This window comes from Coregonus clupeaformis, chromosome 35, assembly GCF_020615455.1.
Source record: "Coregonus clupeaformis isolate EN_2021a chromosome 35, ASM2061545v1, whole genome shotgun sequence".
NCBI lineage: Eukaryota > Metazoa > Chordata > Actinopteri > Salmoniformes > Salmonidae > Coregonus > Coregonus clupeaformis.
In genome coordinates, this window is record NC_059226.1 from 23808815 (window position 1) to 23827702 (window position 18888).

The window sequence follows — 18888 nt, forward strand, 5'->3', positions numbered from 1 at the left end:
GAATATCACACAGAGAGAGCCATTTGCTTAGCCCCAGACCACACTCTGGACAGGTTTTCAGATTTAGCTGACATATTAGTGGAAGGCAATTAGAGGAAATGTCATCCTCCGTAGGTGTACACTTAGACTCAGACTTTGGAAATGCTGAACAAAATGAACAATTTAAAAAGGTTTAATTGAGCTGTTTCTTGCAATTTGGTGCAATGATGCCTTCCTTCCTCAAATTGGCCTTGGTGATTGGTATCTAAACGTGTTAGTGACTGACTGACTAAACTACATGCTCCTGTTCCTGTCGCTACTCTAATCCTCATGAATGTTCCCAGATAACCTTGCAAAACCAAACAAACCCCAAAACCCTAGAGAAAGATGAGTATATTTAGCCAATGTGCTGACAAGAGGCCAGTGTTAAACCAGAGGGGATATCTGAGGAGAGTAGTAAACGATCAGCGATGCGTTTGGGCACGACGCCTGAGAGCCTTGCTTCAGTATGGAGGGCACAGTAACAGGGACGGCGGTACTGCATTGGCTTTCAGCTCTAACTCCACTCCATTAAATCATACTACTTTGAGGCGAGACTTCCGCGACCGATGAGTGGGATTTAGATCCACTTTCCAGGAAATGCACTGCAGGACTAATTAGGGCTGGGCGATATGGCCTACAAATCACCTAGATTTTCTTCAAACTTGATATACAGTGAGGGAAAAAAGTATTTAATCCCCTGCTGATTTTGTATGTTTGCCCACTGAAATGATCAGTCTATAATTTTAATGGTAGGTTTATTTGAACAGTGAGAGACAGAATAACAACAAAAAAATCCAGAAAAACGCATGTCAAAAATGTTATAAATTGATTTGCATTTTAATGAGGGAAATAAGTATTTGACCCCCTCTCAATCAGAAAGATTTCTGGCTCCCAGGTGTCTTTTTATACAGGTAACGAGCTGAGATTAGGAGCACACTCTTAAAAGGAGTGCTCCTAATCTCAGCTTGTTACCTGTATAAAAGACACCTGTCCACAGAAGCAATCAATCAATCAGATTCCAAACTCTCCACCATGGCTAAGACCAAAGAGCTTTCCAAGGATGTCAGGGACAAGATTGTAGACCTACACAAGGCTGGAATGGGCTACAAGACCATCGCCAAGCAGCTTGGTGAGAAGGTGACAACAGTTGGTGCGATTATTCGCAAATGGAAGAAACACAAAATAACTGTCAATCTCCCTCGGCCTGGGGCTCCATGCAAGATCTCACCTCGTGAAGTTGCAATGATCATGAGAACGGTGAGGAATCAGCCCAGAACTACACAGGAGGATCTTGTCAATGATCTCAAGGCAGCTGGGACCATAGTCACCAAGAAAACAATTGGTAACACACTACGCCGTGAAGGACTGAAATCCTGCAGCGCCTGCAAGGTCCCCCTGCTCAAGAAAGCACATATACAGGGCTGTCTGAAGTTTGCCAATGAACATCTGAATGATTCAGAGGAGAACTGGGTGAAAGTGTTGTGGTCAGATGAGACCAAAATCGAGCTCTTTGGCATCAACTCAACTCGCCGTGTTTGGAGGAGGAGGAATGCTACCTATGACTCCAAGAACACCATCCCCACCGTCAAACATGGAGGTGGAAACATTATGCTTTGGGGGTGTTTTTCTGCTAAGGGGACAGGACAACTTCACCGCATCAAAGGGACGATGGACGGGGCCATGTACCGTCAAATCTTGGGTGAGAACCTCCTTCCCTCAGCCAGGGCATTGAAAATGGGTCTTGGATGGGTATTCCAGCATGACAATGACCCAAAACACATGGCCAAGGCAACAAAGGAGTGGCTCAAGAATAAGCACATTAAGGTCGTGGAGTGGCCTAGCCAGTCTTCAGACCTTAATCCCATAGAACATCTGTGGAGGGAGCTGAAGGTTCGAGTTGCCAAACGTCAGGCTCAAAACCTTAATGACTTGGAGAAGATCTGCAAAGAGGAGTGGAACAAAATCCCTCCTGAGATGTGTGCAAACCTGGTGGCCAACTACAAGAAACGTCTGACCTCTGTGATTGCCAACAAGGGTTTTGCCACCAAGTACTAAGTCATGTTTTGCAGAGGGGTCAAATACTTATTAAAATGCAAATCAATTTATAATATTTTTGACATGCGTTTTTCTGGATTTTTGTTGTTGTTATTCTGTCTCTCACTGTTCAAATAAACCTACCATTAAAATTATATACTGATCATGTCTTTGTCAGTGGGCAAACGTACAAAATCAGCAGGGGATCAAATACTTTTTTCCCTCACTGTATAAACACCATGGGACCACGCAGCCGTCATACCGCTCAGGAAGTAGACGCGTTCGGTCTCCTAGAGATGAACGTGCTTTGGTGCGAAAAGTGCAAATCAATCCCAGAACAACAGCAAAGGACCTTGTGAAGATGCTGGAGGAAACAGGTACAAAAGTATGTATAGCCACAGTAAAACTGTTTGGCCAAAATGACTATCGTTATGTTTGGAGGAAAAAGGGGAACGCTTGTAAGCCGAAGAATACCATCCCAACCGTGAAGCACAGGGGTGGCAGCATCATGCTGTGGGGGTGCTTTGCTGCAGGAGGAACTGGTGCACTTCACAAAATAGATGGCATCATGAGGAAGGAAAATTATGTGGATATATTGAAGCAACATCTCAAGACATCAGTCAGGAAGTTAAAGCTTGGTCGCAAATGGGTCTTCCAAATGGACAATGACCCCAAGCATACTTCCAAGTTGTGGCAAAATGGCTTAAGGACAACAAAGTCAAGGTATTGGAGTGGCCATCACAAAGCCCTGACCTCAATCCTATAGAAAATGTGTGGGCAGAACTGAAAAAGCGTGTGCGAGCAAGGAGGCCTACAAACCTGACTCAGTTACACCTGCTCTGTCAGGAGGAATGGGCCAAAATTCACCCAACGTATTGTGGGAAGCTTGTGGAAGGCTACCCAAAACATTTCACCCAAGTTAAACAATTTAAAGGCAATGCTACCAAATACTTATTGAGTGTATGTAAACTTCTGATCCACTGGGAATGTGTTGAAAGAAATAAAAGCTGAAGGAAATAATTATCTCTACTATTATTCTGACATTTCACATTCTTAAAATAAAGTGGTGATCCTAACTGACCTAAAAACAGGGAATTTTTACTAGGATTAAATGTCAGGAATTGTGAAAATCTGAGTTTAAATGTATTTGGCTAAGGTGTATGTAAACTTCCGACTTCAACTGTGTGTGTGTGTGTGTGTGTGTGTGTGTCTATATACAGTGGGGAGAACAAGTATTTGATACATTGCCGATTTTGCAGGTTTTCCTACTTACAAAGCATGTAGAGGTCTGTCCTTTTTATCATAGGTACACTTCAACTGTGAGAGACGGAATCTAAAACAAAAATCCAGAAATTCACATTGTATGATTTTTAAGTAATTAATTTGCATTTTACTGCATGACATAAGTATTTGATCACCTACCAACCAGTAAGAATTCCGGCTCTCACAGACCTGTTAGTTTTTCTTTAAGAAGCCCTCCTGTTCTCCACTCATTAACTGCACCTGTTTGAACTCGTTACCTGTATAAAAGACACCTGTCCACACACTCAATCAAACAGACTCCAACCTCTCCACAATGGCCAAGACCAGAGAGCTGTGTAAGGACATCAGGGATAGAATTGTAGACCTGCACAAGGCTGGGATGGGCTACAGGACAATAGGCAAGCATCTTGGTGAGAAGGCAACAACTGTTGGCGCAATTATTAGAAAATGGAAGAAGTTCAAGATGACGGTCAATCACCATCGGTCTGGGGCTCTATGCAAGATCTCACCTCGTGGGGCATCAATGATCAGAGGAAGGTGAGGGATCAGCCCAGAACTACACGGCAGGACCTGGTCAATGACCTGAAGAGAGCTGGGACCACAGTTTCAAAGAAAACCATTACTAACACACTACGCCGTCATGGATTAAAATCCTGCAGCGCACGCAAGGTCCCCCTGCTCAAGCCAGCGCATGTCCAGGCCCGTCTGAAGTTTGCCAATGACCATCTGGATGATCCAGAGGAGGAATGGGAGAAGGTCATGTGGTCTGATGAGACAAAAATAAAGCTTTTTGGTCTAAACTCCACTCGCCGTGTTTGGAGGAAGAAGAAGGATGAGTACAACCCCAAGAACACCATCCCAACCGTGAAGCATGGAGGTGGAAACATCATTCTTTGGGGTTGCTTTTCTGCAAAGTGGATAGGACGACTGCACCGTATTGAGGGGAGGATGGATGGGGCCAGGTATCCCTCAGTAAGAGCATTGAAGATGGGTCGTGGCTGGGTCTTCCAGCATGACAACGACCCGAAACACACAGCCAGGGCAACTAAGGAGTGGCTCCGTAAGAAGCATCTCAAGGTTCTGGATTGGCCTAGCCAGTATCCAGACCTGAACCCAATGGAACATATTTGGAGGGAGCTGAAAGTCCGTATTGCCCAGCGACAGCCCCGAAACCTGAAGGATCTGGAGAAGGTCTGTATGGAGGAGTGGGCCAAAATCCCTGCTGCAGTGTATGCAAACCTGGTCAAGACCTACAGGAAACGTATGATCTCTGTAATTGCAAACAAAGGTTTCTGTACCAAATATTAAGTTCTGCTTTTCTGATGTATGAAATACTTATGTCATGCAATAAAATGCAAATTAATTACTTAAAATTCATACAATGTGATTTTCTGGATTTTTGGATTCCGTCTCTCACAGTTGAAGTGTACCTATGATAAAAAGGACAGACCTCTACATGCTTTGTAAGTAGGAAAACCTGCAAAATCGGCAATGTATCAAATACTTGTTCTCCCCACTGTATATATAGTACCAGTCAAAAGTTTGGACACACCTACTCATTCAAGGGTTTTTGTTTATTTTTACTATTTTCTACATTGTAGAATAATAGTGAAGAGATCAAAACTATGAAATAACACGTATGCAATCATGTAGTAACCAAAAAAGTAGCCACCCTTTGCCTTGATGACAGCTTTGCACACTCTTGGCATTCTCTCAACCAGCTTCACCTGGAATGCTTTTCCAACAGTCTTGAAGGAGTTCCCACATATGCTGAGCACTTGTTGGCTGCTTTTCCTTCACTCTGCGGTCCAACTCATCCCAAACCATCTCAATTGGGTTGAGGTCGGGGGGATTGTAGAGGCCAGGTCATCTGATGCAGCACTCCATCACTCTCCTTTTTGGTCAAATAGCCCTTACACAGCCTGGAGGTGTGTTGGGTCATTGTCCTGTTGGAAAAACAAATGATAGTCCCACTAAGCCCATACCAGATGGGATGGCGTATCGCTGTGGTAGCCATGCTGGTCAAGTGTGCCTTGAATTCTAAGTAAATCACAGACAGTGTCACCAGCAAAGCACCCCCACACCATCACACCTCCTCCTCCATGCTTTACGGTGGGAAATACGGAGATGAGATCATCCGTTCACCCGCACTGCGTCTCACAAAGCCATGGCTGTTGGAACCAAAAATCTCAAATTTGGACTCCAGACCAAAGGACAAATTTCCACCAGTCTAATGTCCATTGCTCGTGTTTCTTGGCCCAAGCGAGTCTCTTCTTCTTATTGGTGTCCTTTAGTAGTGGTTTCTTTGCAGCAATTCTACCATGAAGGCCTGATTCACACAGTCCCCGCTGAACAGTTGATGTTGAGATGTCTGTTACTTGAACTCTGTGAAGCATTTATTTGGGCTGGTAACTCTAATGAACTTATCCTCCGCAGCAGAGGTAACTCTGGGTCTTCCATTCCTGTGGTGGTCCTCATGAGAGCCAGTTTCATCATAGCGCTTGATGTTTTTTGCGACTGCACTTGAAGAAACGTTCAAAGTTCTTGAAATGTTCCGTATTGACTGACCTTCATTTCTTAAAGTAATGATGGACTGTTGTTTTGCTTATTTGAGCTGTTCTTGCCATAATTTGGACTTGATCATTTACCAAATAGGGCTATCTTCTGTATACCCCCCTACCTTGTCACAACACAACTGATTTGCTCAAATGCATTAAGAAGGCACAGCTGTTAATTGAAATGCATTCCAGGTGACTACCTCATGACGCTGGTTGAGAGAATGCCAAGAGTGTGCAAAGCTGTCATCAAGGCAAAGGGTGGCTATTTGAAGAATCTCAAATAAAAATATATATTTAACACTTTATTTGGTTACTACAAGATTCCGTATGTGTTATTTCGTAGTTTGGATGTCTTCACTATTATTCTACAATGTAAAAAATTAAGTAAAACCCTTGAATGAGAAGGTGTCCAATCTTTTGACACGTAGTATATATACATTTATTTTAGATTCTCTCTAAATAAGCTTTGTTGTGCAATTTTAAAGGTCAAATACACAGTATTTCAAACAGTCAGCAATAATCTAATGAGTTCAGGGCTTGTGAAATTATACCTAGACTAAATATAAGCCTTATTTTATTAAAATAGTTTAACCTACTTTTTTGAAATAATCACTGATCTGGCTTTCAAGTCTGTCTAAGAAAATTCAGTTTTAGTCACAAATTTAACCAGAACCATGTATAATGCACATTCACTAATAATGACTAACTTCTTGTAGCAGCCATTATAGAAAATGAACACAGCTCTCATAAACAATCTGTCAAGCATAAGCCCATGTGCTAGTGAGTAGCCAGCTAATCATTTCAAGTATAGCCAACTAGGATCTATTTGCTAACTAACTAGCTAGCTAGAACAATTGAATTGTTATGAACACACCATTCTGTTTCTCTCCAACTGTTTGAAATCAAGTTGCCTGCCTTATTTATCCGAAATGAGAACGAGTTGCCAATTCCTTATTATTGTGTTTTCTGCTTATTCCACAGTTATAAAACACAGACTAGACATCTAGTATAACAGTCTTTAGCTAAAATGCTGCTAGCGGTATGTGGTACTGCAATGCCGCGCGCAACAAACTGAGCATACATTTTCCAGAATCAATGTTCATTTATACTCCTGTTTTATTAGTGTCTGCTCTGTGCGCAATTTGAGGAGTTGATACATAAAAAGGATATCATTAGAAAGGTTAACTTCTCCTCTATTACATATGTCTTTCAGTGTCCATTAGGGCTGGGAATTGCCAGGGACCTCACGATACAATATTATCACGATACCTTGGTGCCGATACGAAATGTATTGCAATTCTCACGATTCTATATGTATTGCGATTCGGTTCTGTGATTTTATTGCGATTCATTGTTCCAAACATATTACTCACCAGTCACCATACCCCTGCTGTAGAGGGACAGGAGTGAGCCATGAGAAAACAAGTTTTGATCAGTCATGGAAATAAGTGCTGAAAACAAATAGTCTCCCTATTTAAAAAGTAGATGGAGAACAAGCTATGAATGAAAATTACTGGAGTTTTGGTACAGCCAGCTAGCACAACAATAATATTGCAATATTGTCAAAACGATACGATATATCTGCAAAAATAATATCCCGATATGTAACTACAGTGCCTTGCAAAAGTATTCATCCCCCTTGGCGTTTTTCCTATTTTGTTACATTACAACCTGTAATTTAAATGGATATTTATTTGGATTTCATGTAATGAACATACAGAAAATAGTCCAAATTGGTGAAGTGAAATGAAAGAAATAACTTGTTAAAAAAAATTCGAAAAAATAAATAACGGAAAAGTGGTGCGTGCATATGTATTCACCCCCTTTTGCTATGAAGCCCCTAAGTAAGATCTGGTGCAACCAATTACCTTCAGAATTCACATAATTAGTTAGATTGCACACAGGTGGACTTTATTTAAGTGTCACATGATCTCAGTGTATATATGCACCTGTTCTGAAAGGCCCCAGAGTCTGCAACACCAATAAGCAAGGGGCACCACCAAGCAAGCGACACCATGAAGACCAAGGAGCTCTCCAAACAGGTCAGGGACAAAGTTTTGGAGAAGTACAGATCAGGGTTGGGTTATAAGAAAATATCAGAAACTTTGAACATCCCACGGAGCACCATTAAATCCATTATTTAAAAAAATTGAAAGAATATGGCACCACAACAAACCTGCCAAGAGAGGGCTGCCCACCAAAACTCACGGACCAGGCAAGGAGGGCATTTATCAGAGAGGCAACAAAGAGACCAAAGATAACCCTGAAGGAGCTGCAAAGCTCCACAGTGGAGATTGGAGTATCTGTCCATATGACCACTTTAAGCCGTACACTCCACAGAGCTGGGCTTTATGGAATAGTGGCCAGAAAAAGCCATTGCTTAAAGAAAAAAATAAGCAAACACGTTTGGTGTTCGCCAAAAGCCATGTGGGAGACTCCCCAAACATATGGAAGAAAGTACTCTGGTCAGATGAGACTACAATTGAGCTTTTTGGCCATCAAGGAAAACGCTATGTCTGACGCAAACCCAACACCTCTCATCACCCCGAGAACACCATCCCCACAGTGAACCATGGTGGTGGCAGCATCATGTTGTGGGGATGTTTTTCATCGGCAGGGACTGGAAAAATGGTCAGAATTTAAGGAATTATGGATGGCGCTAAATACAGGGAAATTCTTGAGGGAAACCTGTTTCACTCTTCCAGAGATTTGAGACTGGGACGGAGGTTGATCTTCCAGCAGGACAATGACACTAAGCATACTGCTAAAGCAACACTTGAGTGGTTTAAGGGGAACCATTTAAATGTCTTGGAATGGCCTAGTCAAAGCCCAGACCTCAATCCAATTGAAAATCTGTGGTATGACTTAAAGATTGCTGTACACCAGCGGAACCCATCCAACTTGAAGGAGCTGGAGCAGTTTTGCCTTGAAGAATGGGCAAAAATCCCAGTGGCTAGATGTAATTGCTGCAAAAGGTGGCTCTACAAAGTATTGACTTTGGGGGGGGGGGGTGAATAGTTATGCACACTGTTTTTTTCTGTTTTTTTGTCTTATTTCTTGTTTGTTTCACAATATAAAATATTTTGCATCTTCAAAGTGGTAAGCATGTTGTGTAAATCAAATGATACAAATCCCCAAAAAATCAATTTTAATTCCAGGTTGTAAGGCAACAAAATAGGAAAAATGTCAAGGGGGGTGAATACTTTCGCAAGCCACTATCGGCTTTTTATTTTATTTATTTATTTTTTGCCTTTTTTGAATGTGACCTATTCTTTTGGACCAAACCTTAAATGCAAACCGAGTTAAAACCGCTTGTCACAGAGAGGAAGAAGTGATCTCTCATCTTTGTTGTTGTGAGTGGCAGGGGGAGGGGTTCGGTATGTGTGAATGGGAAGGTGCACAGTCACAGCAGAAGGAGACGAGACCAAAAAGACAACATGAGAACAAGCGGACATAAATTCTCATAAAAACAAAAAAAATTGATTATTGCGATGCAGGCATTTTGAATATAGCGCTAAAACATACATTAAAATTAATCAAAATAATAGTAATGCACCAACATGTGCACCTTTGGAAACACACAGGCTCACGTGCTGTCGCATAGCACCCTACACTCACCACCCTTTCTTTTTGTTTGTCTGTTTAGGTTACTGTTTGCCATCTGTGTGGATTAAAAAACAGTAAACAGATGTACAGTTTCAGTATGGAATTATCATTTAAAGGCACATTCTTATATAGACTCCCAAATATTAGCAGAAATGCAAAATCTTTACGTCATCACACAGTCACCCAAGCCTTACTAGTGTGTAATATGCCACATTCTGAGCCTCAGTGCCACTTTGGTTAGAGGTTTCTGTGTAGAATATATAACTAACTGCAGTGCAGCCCTATGGTTGGATTATGCACAAAGACTATCCAGTGCTTTGCTGAAATGAGAACGCTGGTGATGAAATCTAGTTGATGGGGTTGATAATGCCTACCTAGTACCTACCCAGACTTGTGTTGAGCCATGATGGAGGCCCTATCTGGCCACGTCCTGCCCCTGCAGTTGCTCCCTCTGCCCAGTAGGTGAGGCCACAGGTCCAGGGAGGGACCCTGTCCAAAACGCAGGGTGCCACAGTGGGCTGTCTGCTCAGGGGCTGTGGAACTGCCAGGACTCCTGTAGGATGTAGACCCAACAGCAGCTGCAGAGCAAACCGAGATGAATGCGGATTAAGCATAAAGCAGGCACTTTGTTAGACCCTAACTGTGTGGTGTAATGGAGCCAACACCGCACGTTTAGGAGTCAACCAGGAGGTTACATGTTCAAATCCTCAAAAAGGTAATTGCTGTCTATTAATGAGAAAGACATAATTGGCACTGCGCCAGTGTTCATCCAGCTGTGTGAATACAAAATATGTAAATTTGTATGATGTAATTTGCTCCGGATAAGGTCTGCAAAGTGCGTGAATAACCTCTTTCTAAAAAGAACTTTAACATAATGTATATCGCAATTTGAGCCCATTTTATTGCTTGTGATTAGGCTACCTTGACATGAGTTTATTGAAATTATTTAGAATTTTTGCTTGCTTTGTGTTAAAGGTGAAACAGCGCCACTGCTCGCCCCAGCGCATTTATTGTTTTTGATTTGTTGATGAAACTGAGGAGAGGAGCATGTAGCATCATGACAAAAAAATATGCAGTACCTACTCTGCTGTTCTATCATGCATGCAATGATGTGCAATGATGTCTGAGGGGGAAAAAAACAGTGTTAGTTGTTTGAAGTAACTTCTGTTTGTAATATCGCAAACAGACGTGGCAGATTCACCAAGTACGGATTCCAGCTTTAAAGGCTAATTGGAATAAAGAGAATATGGATTTTCATATTTATGTTGGGCAGAACCCTTGATGGATGGAATCAAAATATGGACCTCCCATAGGGAAATCCCCTTGTAAAAATGTATGACATGGCTAGAATAGCTATACAAGAAGGTACAGATCTAGGAAGCAACAACTAAGTTTAATTTTAGTTTTTAGTTTTATTTATTTTTCACTTAAGAAAAAGACCATCATACGTTAAAAAGTGAAACATTACAGAGCAGGGAGAAAGAAATAGACAATTTAGAATGTGTGTTTACACATTCACACGGTGATGAAAATACTGTAAGTAGCCTATTGATTTAGAACAGAGGCCCAGTTTAGAAAGACTGCTCATATTGACAGTGTAGATTTGCCCACCCACCATGCTTCTCAATGACCCAATGTGAGACTAGGGGCCAGTATGGGTATTGCAGCGCTCTGCCTCTCTTCCTCCATCCCAGGGGGAGTGTGGGTATCGTAGTGTTGCTTTGTCTCTCATCTCTGCAGATCCCAGGCTGCATGACTCATCCCATTAACAGCTCTGCGAGTGCTTCTCGGTGGAGGCAAACTGACTAACACCCCTCCCTCCTCAAAGCAAAACAATTTTCCACATTTCAGACACTGTCTTTAGCAGCACAAAAAAAATATTTTAATGGTAGTCTGGAGCAGAAGAATGTGAAATCTTTGGTCATATCTCAGATTTCAGATTTTTTTTTCTCACATACTGCACCTGTTGATATCATGGTGGTAGTCAGGGAGGGAGAGAGGGAGTTGCGAATGGAGTTACAGTACCAGTCAAAAGTTTGGACACACCTACTCATTCCAGGGTTTTACCTTTATTTTTTGTATTTTCTACATTGTAGAATAATAGTGAAGACATAAACTATGAAATAACACATATGGAATCATGTAGTAACCATTTGTTTTTTTTAAACAAATCAAAATATATTTTATATTTGAGATTCTTCAAATAGCCACCCTTTGCCTTGATGACAGCTTTGCACACTCTTGGCATTCTCTCAACCAGCTTCACCTGGAATGCTTTTCCAACAGTCTTGAAGGAGTTCCCACATGCTGAGCACTTGTTGGCTGCTTTTCCTTCACTCTGCGGTCCGACGCAGAAGAAGACACACCTGTTAATTGAAATGTATTCCAGGTGACTATCTCATGAAGCTGGTTTAGAGAATGCCAAGTGTGCAAAGCTGTCATCAAGGCAAAGGGTGGCTATTTGAAGAATCTCACATATAAAATATATTTTGATTTGTTTAACACTTTAATTAATACATGATTCCATATGTGTTATTTCATAGTTTTGATGTCTTCACTATTATTCTACAAGTAAAAGAGTAAAAATAAAGAAAAACCCTTGAATGAGTAGTTGTGTCCAAACTTTTGACTAGTAGTGTAGCCCAACTGCTTATTTGGGCTGTGCGTAACGACTAATCTTGACTGGCAGATCACCTACTCTGTCATTGCCTGACTAAGCAAAATTGGAGTCGAAAAACAAACTGAATGACTTATGACTGAATGAATGCCGGCCATGCTATCTGCAGTGGCCAGGAGTGTGAGGCGTTATGGATACCAGGATCCTTGATCTGCAGCTGGCTAACTCCTGTTCATTTGTGACTGTTGCAGTGGGATTGATTCGAAGAAGGGGAGGACCCTACTGATCCACCATACCTCTGTGGACCAAAGTCATGGCCGACGCCGAAGACCCACTTTAGAACCTTCAGTCTGTTCCCAAATACACCCAAACACAAGCAAATACACACTCACCTTAAGCTTTATCATCCCACTTCTTATGACCTTCTTCGACCTGACTGAGTTTTGGAACAACAAAGACAACTATAACACAATCATCTCTGGCTTCTCTGTTCATAATTTCTGCCAACACCCCAGGTAAGTCTGGTTTTCTTTGCTCCAGAAGTGTTTGAAAAATAACACTTTACTCAAGCTTTTTTTTCATTAAATACCAAAGCAACCCATTTTGTAGGCAATATTCTTTTATGAGGTAGCCTGGCCAAATGTTTGCAGGGTGTGCTCCATCAAAACCTTCTTGGAAAGAGCTTTACGAGACCACTTGTTTAAAGACCCCCCAGTGACCTCTTACCCCTATGATCCTGTCCATGAACTTCCCTCAGGGATGACTCATGTGTTGTGATTTCCTTGAGTAATTTACAAGTATGTTTGATGACAGGAAGCCAGCATCTTAAAGTCTGGTGCTTTATTGTGGCCATATGGTTCACCATTGAAGTTGTTCACACATTATTACTTTTATCTTAAAGAAGTCGTCAAACTGGAGTGATAATTCTGAATTATCTCCAGTAGTAGGATGTGTATATGGTTCTCTCTTTTAAAAAAAAATTATTGTTTTATTTGTTTGAGACATCTCATGATTCGAGTTGGTTTAAGTTCCTCTACACATGGGCTATCTTATATCAGAATGAATCCCAACAACAACCTGTGGATTCTCTTACTGGCTGCTCTCTTCTCCAATCTCTTTCTGTCTATATTTAGAACCGGTGACGACCGACCAGACCTTTATTAACCTCCCATCCCCCTAATGACGTCTTTGAATGTCACTGGGTGCTGTGGCAACCCTGACTGCTCTGTGAAGGGCCTGGAGGGTTGTCTGCTCATTGGACTGTACTCTAGAGCGAACATGACTGCTGTTTTTATTTATTTGTACAATGAGTATGAGTCGTGTAAGTAGATGTATAGTGTGCGTGTTGTTGTGTGTCTTTTGTCTTTTAATAGCATTTGAGGCAGTAGTGCAGGAAAGTCTTCCGATCGGGAGGTGCAGCAATACTGCAAAGCTAGCTGGTCATGAAGATAAGCTTAGACCGGTCTTAGACTGTGACCACAGCAACAACAATGCAGACACATTGTAGACTGTTTGCAGAAAATCTAACCATCCTCAGTGTCAGCCTTTTATGAGAGTTGAACATACAGTACAATGACTGGACTAATTTTATCTGCAGATAGTAGTGCATTGACATTCAAAACACTTTTTCAAAGTGGCCATTAACTCCAAACTGAACAGGTGTCAAACTGTGATGTTCTATTTTATACACCACCACATGAAAAACGATACCCAAATAAGCCAGAACACCCAATGAAAAGGGCCTTATGGTCAGGACAGTAACTTTTCCTTTTGTGTGACTGGCCCTGCACAGGCAATTAGGCTACTTCAGACGAGGAGCACTGCAGGGAATTTACTCTGTTCTCTGTGTTGCATTACCCACCGTTAATTACGATAAGTAGCCTATACTAGAGAAAGTTTGAAATTAAATACGTTTTCTAATACAGTGCCTTCAGAAAGTATTCATACCCCTTGACTTATTCCACATTTTGTTGTTACAGCCTGAATTCAAAATTGATTAAATATTTTTTTTAATGGTCACCCATCTACACACAATACCCCATAAAAGTGGTCACCAACCGATCGCGATTCCTAGTTGATCACCAAACATTTCTGTAAAAATACCAATGATAAAGGCTTGCACTCCTCCTTTTTTAAAAATGATTGGTGTTGCACTGTTGGCAGTAGGTGCACTTGATTCAGAAGCCCTGAGCACCGGGTAGGCAAAGTATTCGCATTTTGAACCATTTAATTTGTCTGAAGAGACAAACTCTGTCTACCCGGCGGACCTGGAGATCTGTTGCTAAATCGAGTGCGCCTACTGCGCTGGCCAATCTGATAGCTCAAATCACCGTGCCTACAAGTTTGATACTAGCCTATGTGAGATTTCATAACTTTTAAAACCATGACCAGAGAGAGACTGTCATATAATACAGCAAAGAGCTGCTGTTTTTATGAGTGAGTTTATGTAGAATTTTTTTATTCAGCACTGCCATATTGTTTTTATTCAACACTATTACAAAACATAAAACTCCTTCTCCCCACTCACGCTGCAGCTGCAATGAATGAGTAGCCAAGTGTATCGATAGCCCTGCGTTTTTATTATTATTAGCAGCTTGTCGTGTTTATTTTAATATTGAGGAATATTTCACTTTCTCTGGTCATAGGAACAACATGAATTTGTGCTTGAGGCAGATGCAGTGCGACTCGAGTTTCACCATCAGATGGAAGACTGTGTCCCCTCTCTCTGGTCAGTCTCACTGGAGGAAAGGAAGGAGAGAGCAGGGACCACGAGAGGCGGACCCTCTGCTCCTCGTTCCCTCCCTCTGCTACGACTTCAGTGCGTTCAAGACAACTGGGAACTCTAATTTAATCAATTTTAAATTGAGGCTGTAAAACAACAATGTGGAAAAAGTCAAGGGATGTTAATACTTTCTGAAGGCACTGTATGTGTGATTGTTAATGGGACAATTGATGGCTACAACCATCAAACAAGTAGTAGTAGTTTAAAGGATAATACAAAAAGAACTGGTAGACATCAGCTAATGTTATAAACGTATCATTCTATTTATCATTATTCAGGCAATTTATCGCAATATGGATTGTTTTCCATATAGTCCAGCTCTAGTGGTTTGTACGTATTATATGACCAACCTTCTATCTCCAATAGATGAGTCCTCATCATTGACCGTTTGTCACTGCCCCTCCATCGCTGGGCAAAGACACAATCACAACCATATTGACAATCTGTCAGTTTAAACTAAGGGCCTCTTTATATTCCTTTGAACGTGCTTGTTTCCAGAAAGGTTTTGACTCTGTTCCAATATGAGTGGCAAGTTCCTATCTTGACTGCATAAACATATTGATTTGCATCAACACACAAGCTAAACCAGCCGCTTACAGACATTCATTCTCTATTTTCTTTCATTCGTTGTCCTTCTTTCTCACGTTCTCTTTTTCCCTATTTTTATAGGCTAGCCTATCAAGGCATTCTTACATTACCATTTGTTATGTTGTTATGATCAGTAGCCCTTTCCACTCACAGCCCCTGTCATCCTGTATACGGGTTGAAAATGGCAGTCTTTGTCATTGATAAGCTGATTGGAACGCAGTGGTTGTAGAGTAACATGCTATACATGACGTCAGAACTCAGATTCTACGCTTCACAGCGCTGAATCGGTTTTGACTGACAGCTATTATAAACTTGAGCACCGCGCGTGACAAGAAGTTTCCCTCATCCCACCCGCTAATTTTGCACATTTGTTGTTGTCTGGGTGAGGGAAATGCTGTAAATCGAGAGGAGTCGATGTGTTCTGAAAGATGAGACATTGAGGATTATAATAATACTGCTTTGATGTCATACAAGCAAACCACACACCTGTGAGTCCAAATGTGCACTTCACATTTCCATATTTGTCATTTACGGTATTAACGTTTATGATCGCTATGTTTGATCCAAAGTTAAAAGGATGTTATGCGTTACATGCTGACTAAACCGGCCGTGTTGCGAGCAGAATAACTTGTCGGAGTAGAGAACACATGATTTTGTATGATTTCCAAATGGGTCAAAATTATACAAATATCCAGCAAAAGAAAAGGACCATATGCATTTCAGGTAAAATAACAACCCAATGTTTATCTCCCAGGACACGTTAGCTAGTAACAGCAAACTAAATGTCCATGAATGTTTCATGTGTGTTTTTATCTGTCCCGAAATTAATATAGTTGGTTCACAGTTGGTTTTGGTATTTTAACCTGCGTGTTATGAACGTGTCTGATGGGGATAGACAAAATCAACATGCGGACGTACGCGTGGAGCCGGTTTGGTCAAGGTGTTATACCCTGGGTTGACCTGAACAGAATGAGCTTATGTTTGTCGTATTGTGAGGAAAATTTGCTGCGGAACACGCACTTGAATGCACTCATAAGACCATTCTATGCGCACCAAAATTGCAATCTGTTTGTCTGAAGTGCCTTTTGAAAGCCTAACACTGTAAGATCGTATTTTGTAACTTCGATAGGCATGTTGGCAATAGAATAACCTTTCAAATGATGCCCTCCTGACCCATATTGGGATTTATATTGGAAAGTGTTAGGATTGCGTAAAAAACAACCGTAATTGTGTGAAGGTGGGGACGCAGGGCTGTGTTCCAAACAAAAAACTACAAGTGTGCTTGCCTCAGTCCTCAATGGCAAAGCCAGGAGAGCTCAAAAAATCACCTTTTATAGTTGAAGGTGCTTTCCTTGAGTCGTAAAGTCCATTTGGAGAGGTGTGTGGACACTAGTTAGACCTCTCACTCAAACCCTTCTTGCACCTACTCCAATTAATATTCTTAATATGTATCCAGAGTATTTTCAGATTTTGTTATTGACAAATGCTGTAGAAATACAGTAAATGTAAAATGTACATGAAATCAACAGTGTAATGTTTGGATTCAGTCTTTTGTCAGGTGAACTGTTGTGTCCTCACCTTTAGTCTGATAATTTCCCATAATTTCCTAAGTGTTCTCTTTACATTTTCTACCATGGTCATGCATATACTTTTTATATTTCTTTTGTTAGAATATTTTCTATTTGTCCCTATCCATATTGGCCAATTTCCACAAGTTTAAGGGGTTAAACGTTGCATATTCCCTAAATGAATTGTGGACTTGACCAGGCCTAAAATAACATAATGTTTTATTTTTCAATGACCTGATTTTCTAAATTACTTGTTTTCTGCATCAATTAATATTCCACATCATCACTATATTCTTAATTGGAACTCCTCCAAATGTATATGGCTATATTTAGCGTACAATGTTTACAACATGACTCAGATATTTAATTGGAATCTTATTCAAGGAAGTAAATAGGAATGTAAAAAATGTAAATGTCAATAATGCAAATGTGAAATATTGACCGTTGATTGTTTAGCCTCTTAGAACTCCAACTGTGGTAAATAAAACCTTTTTTTTATGTTTTCAGGATACAGCTATTATTACCTGAACATTTATTTTTGAATTAAGTTAATAAATAAATAAAGGAGTGTGTTATCTGCCACAGCAGAACATTGCAGTTGGGGCTGAGCAGTGAATGAGTCATCACTGCGTTCTATTTGAGGAAATTGAATCTCTGTGAATCCTCACTGCTGTGTGTGTCTGTAGATTCTGTGTGTGAGCACTCACATCAATGTATTTTTGCACAATTGTGGTAAACGTGAACCTCTTTCTGCTGTTATGATGTGAGTCATTAAATTATAGATCTAAAAATACAGTGCTATGAAAAAGTATTTGCCCCCTTTCTAATTTTCTTAACTTTTTGCATATTTGTGATACTGAATGTTATCAGATCTTCAACCAAAACCTAATATTAGATAAAGGGAACATAAGTGAACAAATAACATAACAATTACATATTTATTTCATAAACAAAGTTATGCAACACCCAATTCCCCTGTGTGAAAAAGTAATTGCCCCCTTACACTCAATAACTGGTTGTGCCACCTTTAGCTGCAATGACTCCAACCAAATGCTTCCTGTAGTTGTTGATCTGTCTCTCACGTCGCTGTGGAGGAATTTTGGCCCACTCTTCCATGCAGAACTGCTTTAACTCAGTGACGTGGGTTTTCAAGCATGAACTGCTCGTTTCAAGTCCTGCCACAACATCTCAATTGGGATTAGGTCTGGACTTTGACTAGGCCATTCCAAAACTTCCAATTTGTTGCTTTTTAGCAATTTTCATGTAGACTTGATTGTGTGTTTTGGATAATTGTCTTGCTGCATGACCCAGCTGCGCTTCAGCTTCAGCTCACAGACGGATGGTCTGACATTCTCCTGTAGAATTCTCTGATACAGAGCAGAATTCATGGTTCCTTCTATTAAGGCAAGTCGTCCAGGTCCTGAGGCAGCAAAACATCCCCAAACCATCACACCACCACCACCATGCTTGACCTTTGGTATGATGTTCTTACTGTGGAATGCAGTGTTTGGTTTTCGCCAGTCATAATGGGACCCATCTCGTCCAAAAAGTTGACTCAGGTTTGCCAAAAACCAACTGGATGATCATCAAGACTCTTGGAATAACGTTCTATGGACAGATGATTCAAAAGTATAACATTTTGGACGACATGGTTCCAGTAATGCCTGGCGAAAACCAAACTCTGCATTCCACAGTAAGAACATCATACCAAAGGTCAATCATGGTGGTGATGGTTTGGGGATGCTTTGCTGCCTCAGGACCTGGACATTTAAATTTTAGTCATTTAGCAGACTCTCTTATCCAGAGCGACTTACAGTTAATGAGTGCATACATCATTTTTTATACTGGCCC

General features: G+C 41.0%; 1 protein-coding gene across 2 annotated transcripts in view; it reads left to right on the forward strand.

The window, feature by feature from the left end:
- Positions 1-18888, forward strand: part of LOC121550889 (histone deacetylase 5-like) — an 86963-nt gene that overhangs the window by 5252 nt on the left and 62823 nt on the right. The window contains exon 2 of one of the 2 annotated variants that reach the window (XM_041863299.2): positions 12351-12614. The exons of the other annotated variant lie outside the window; for it this stretch is intronic. The gene's annotated coding sequence lies outside the window, so the exon portion shown is untranslated. The remainder of the gene's footprint in view (positions 1-12350; positions 12615-18888) is intronic. 2 annotated transcript variants of the gene reach the window in all.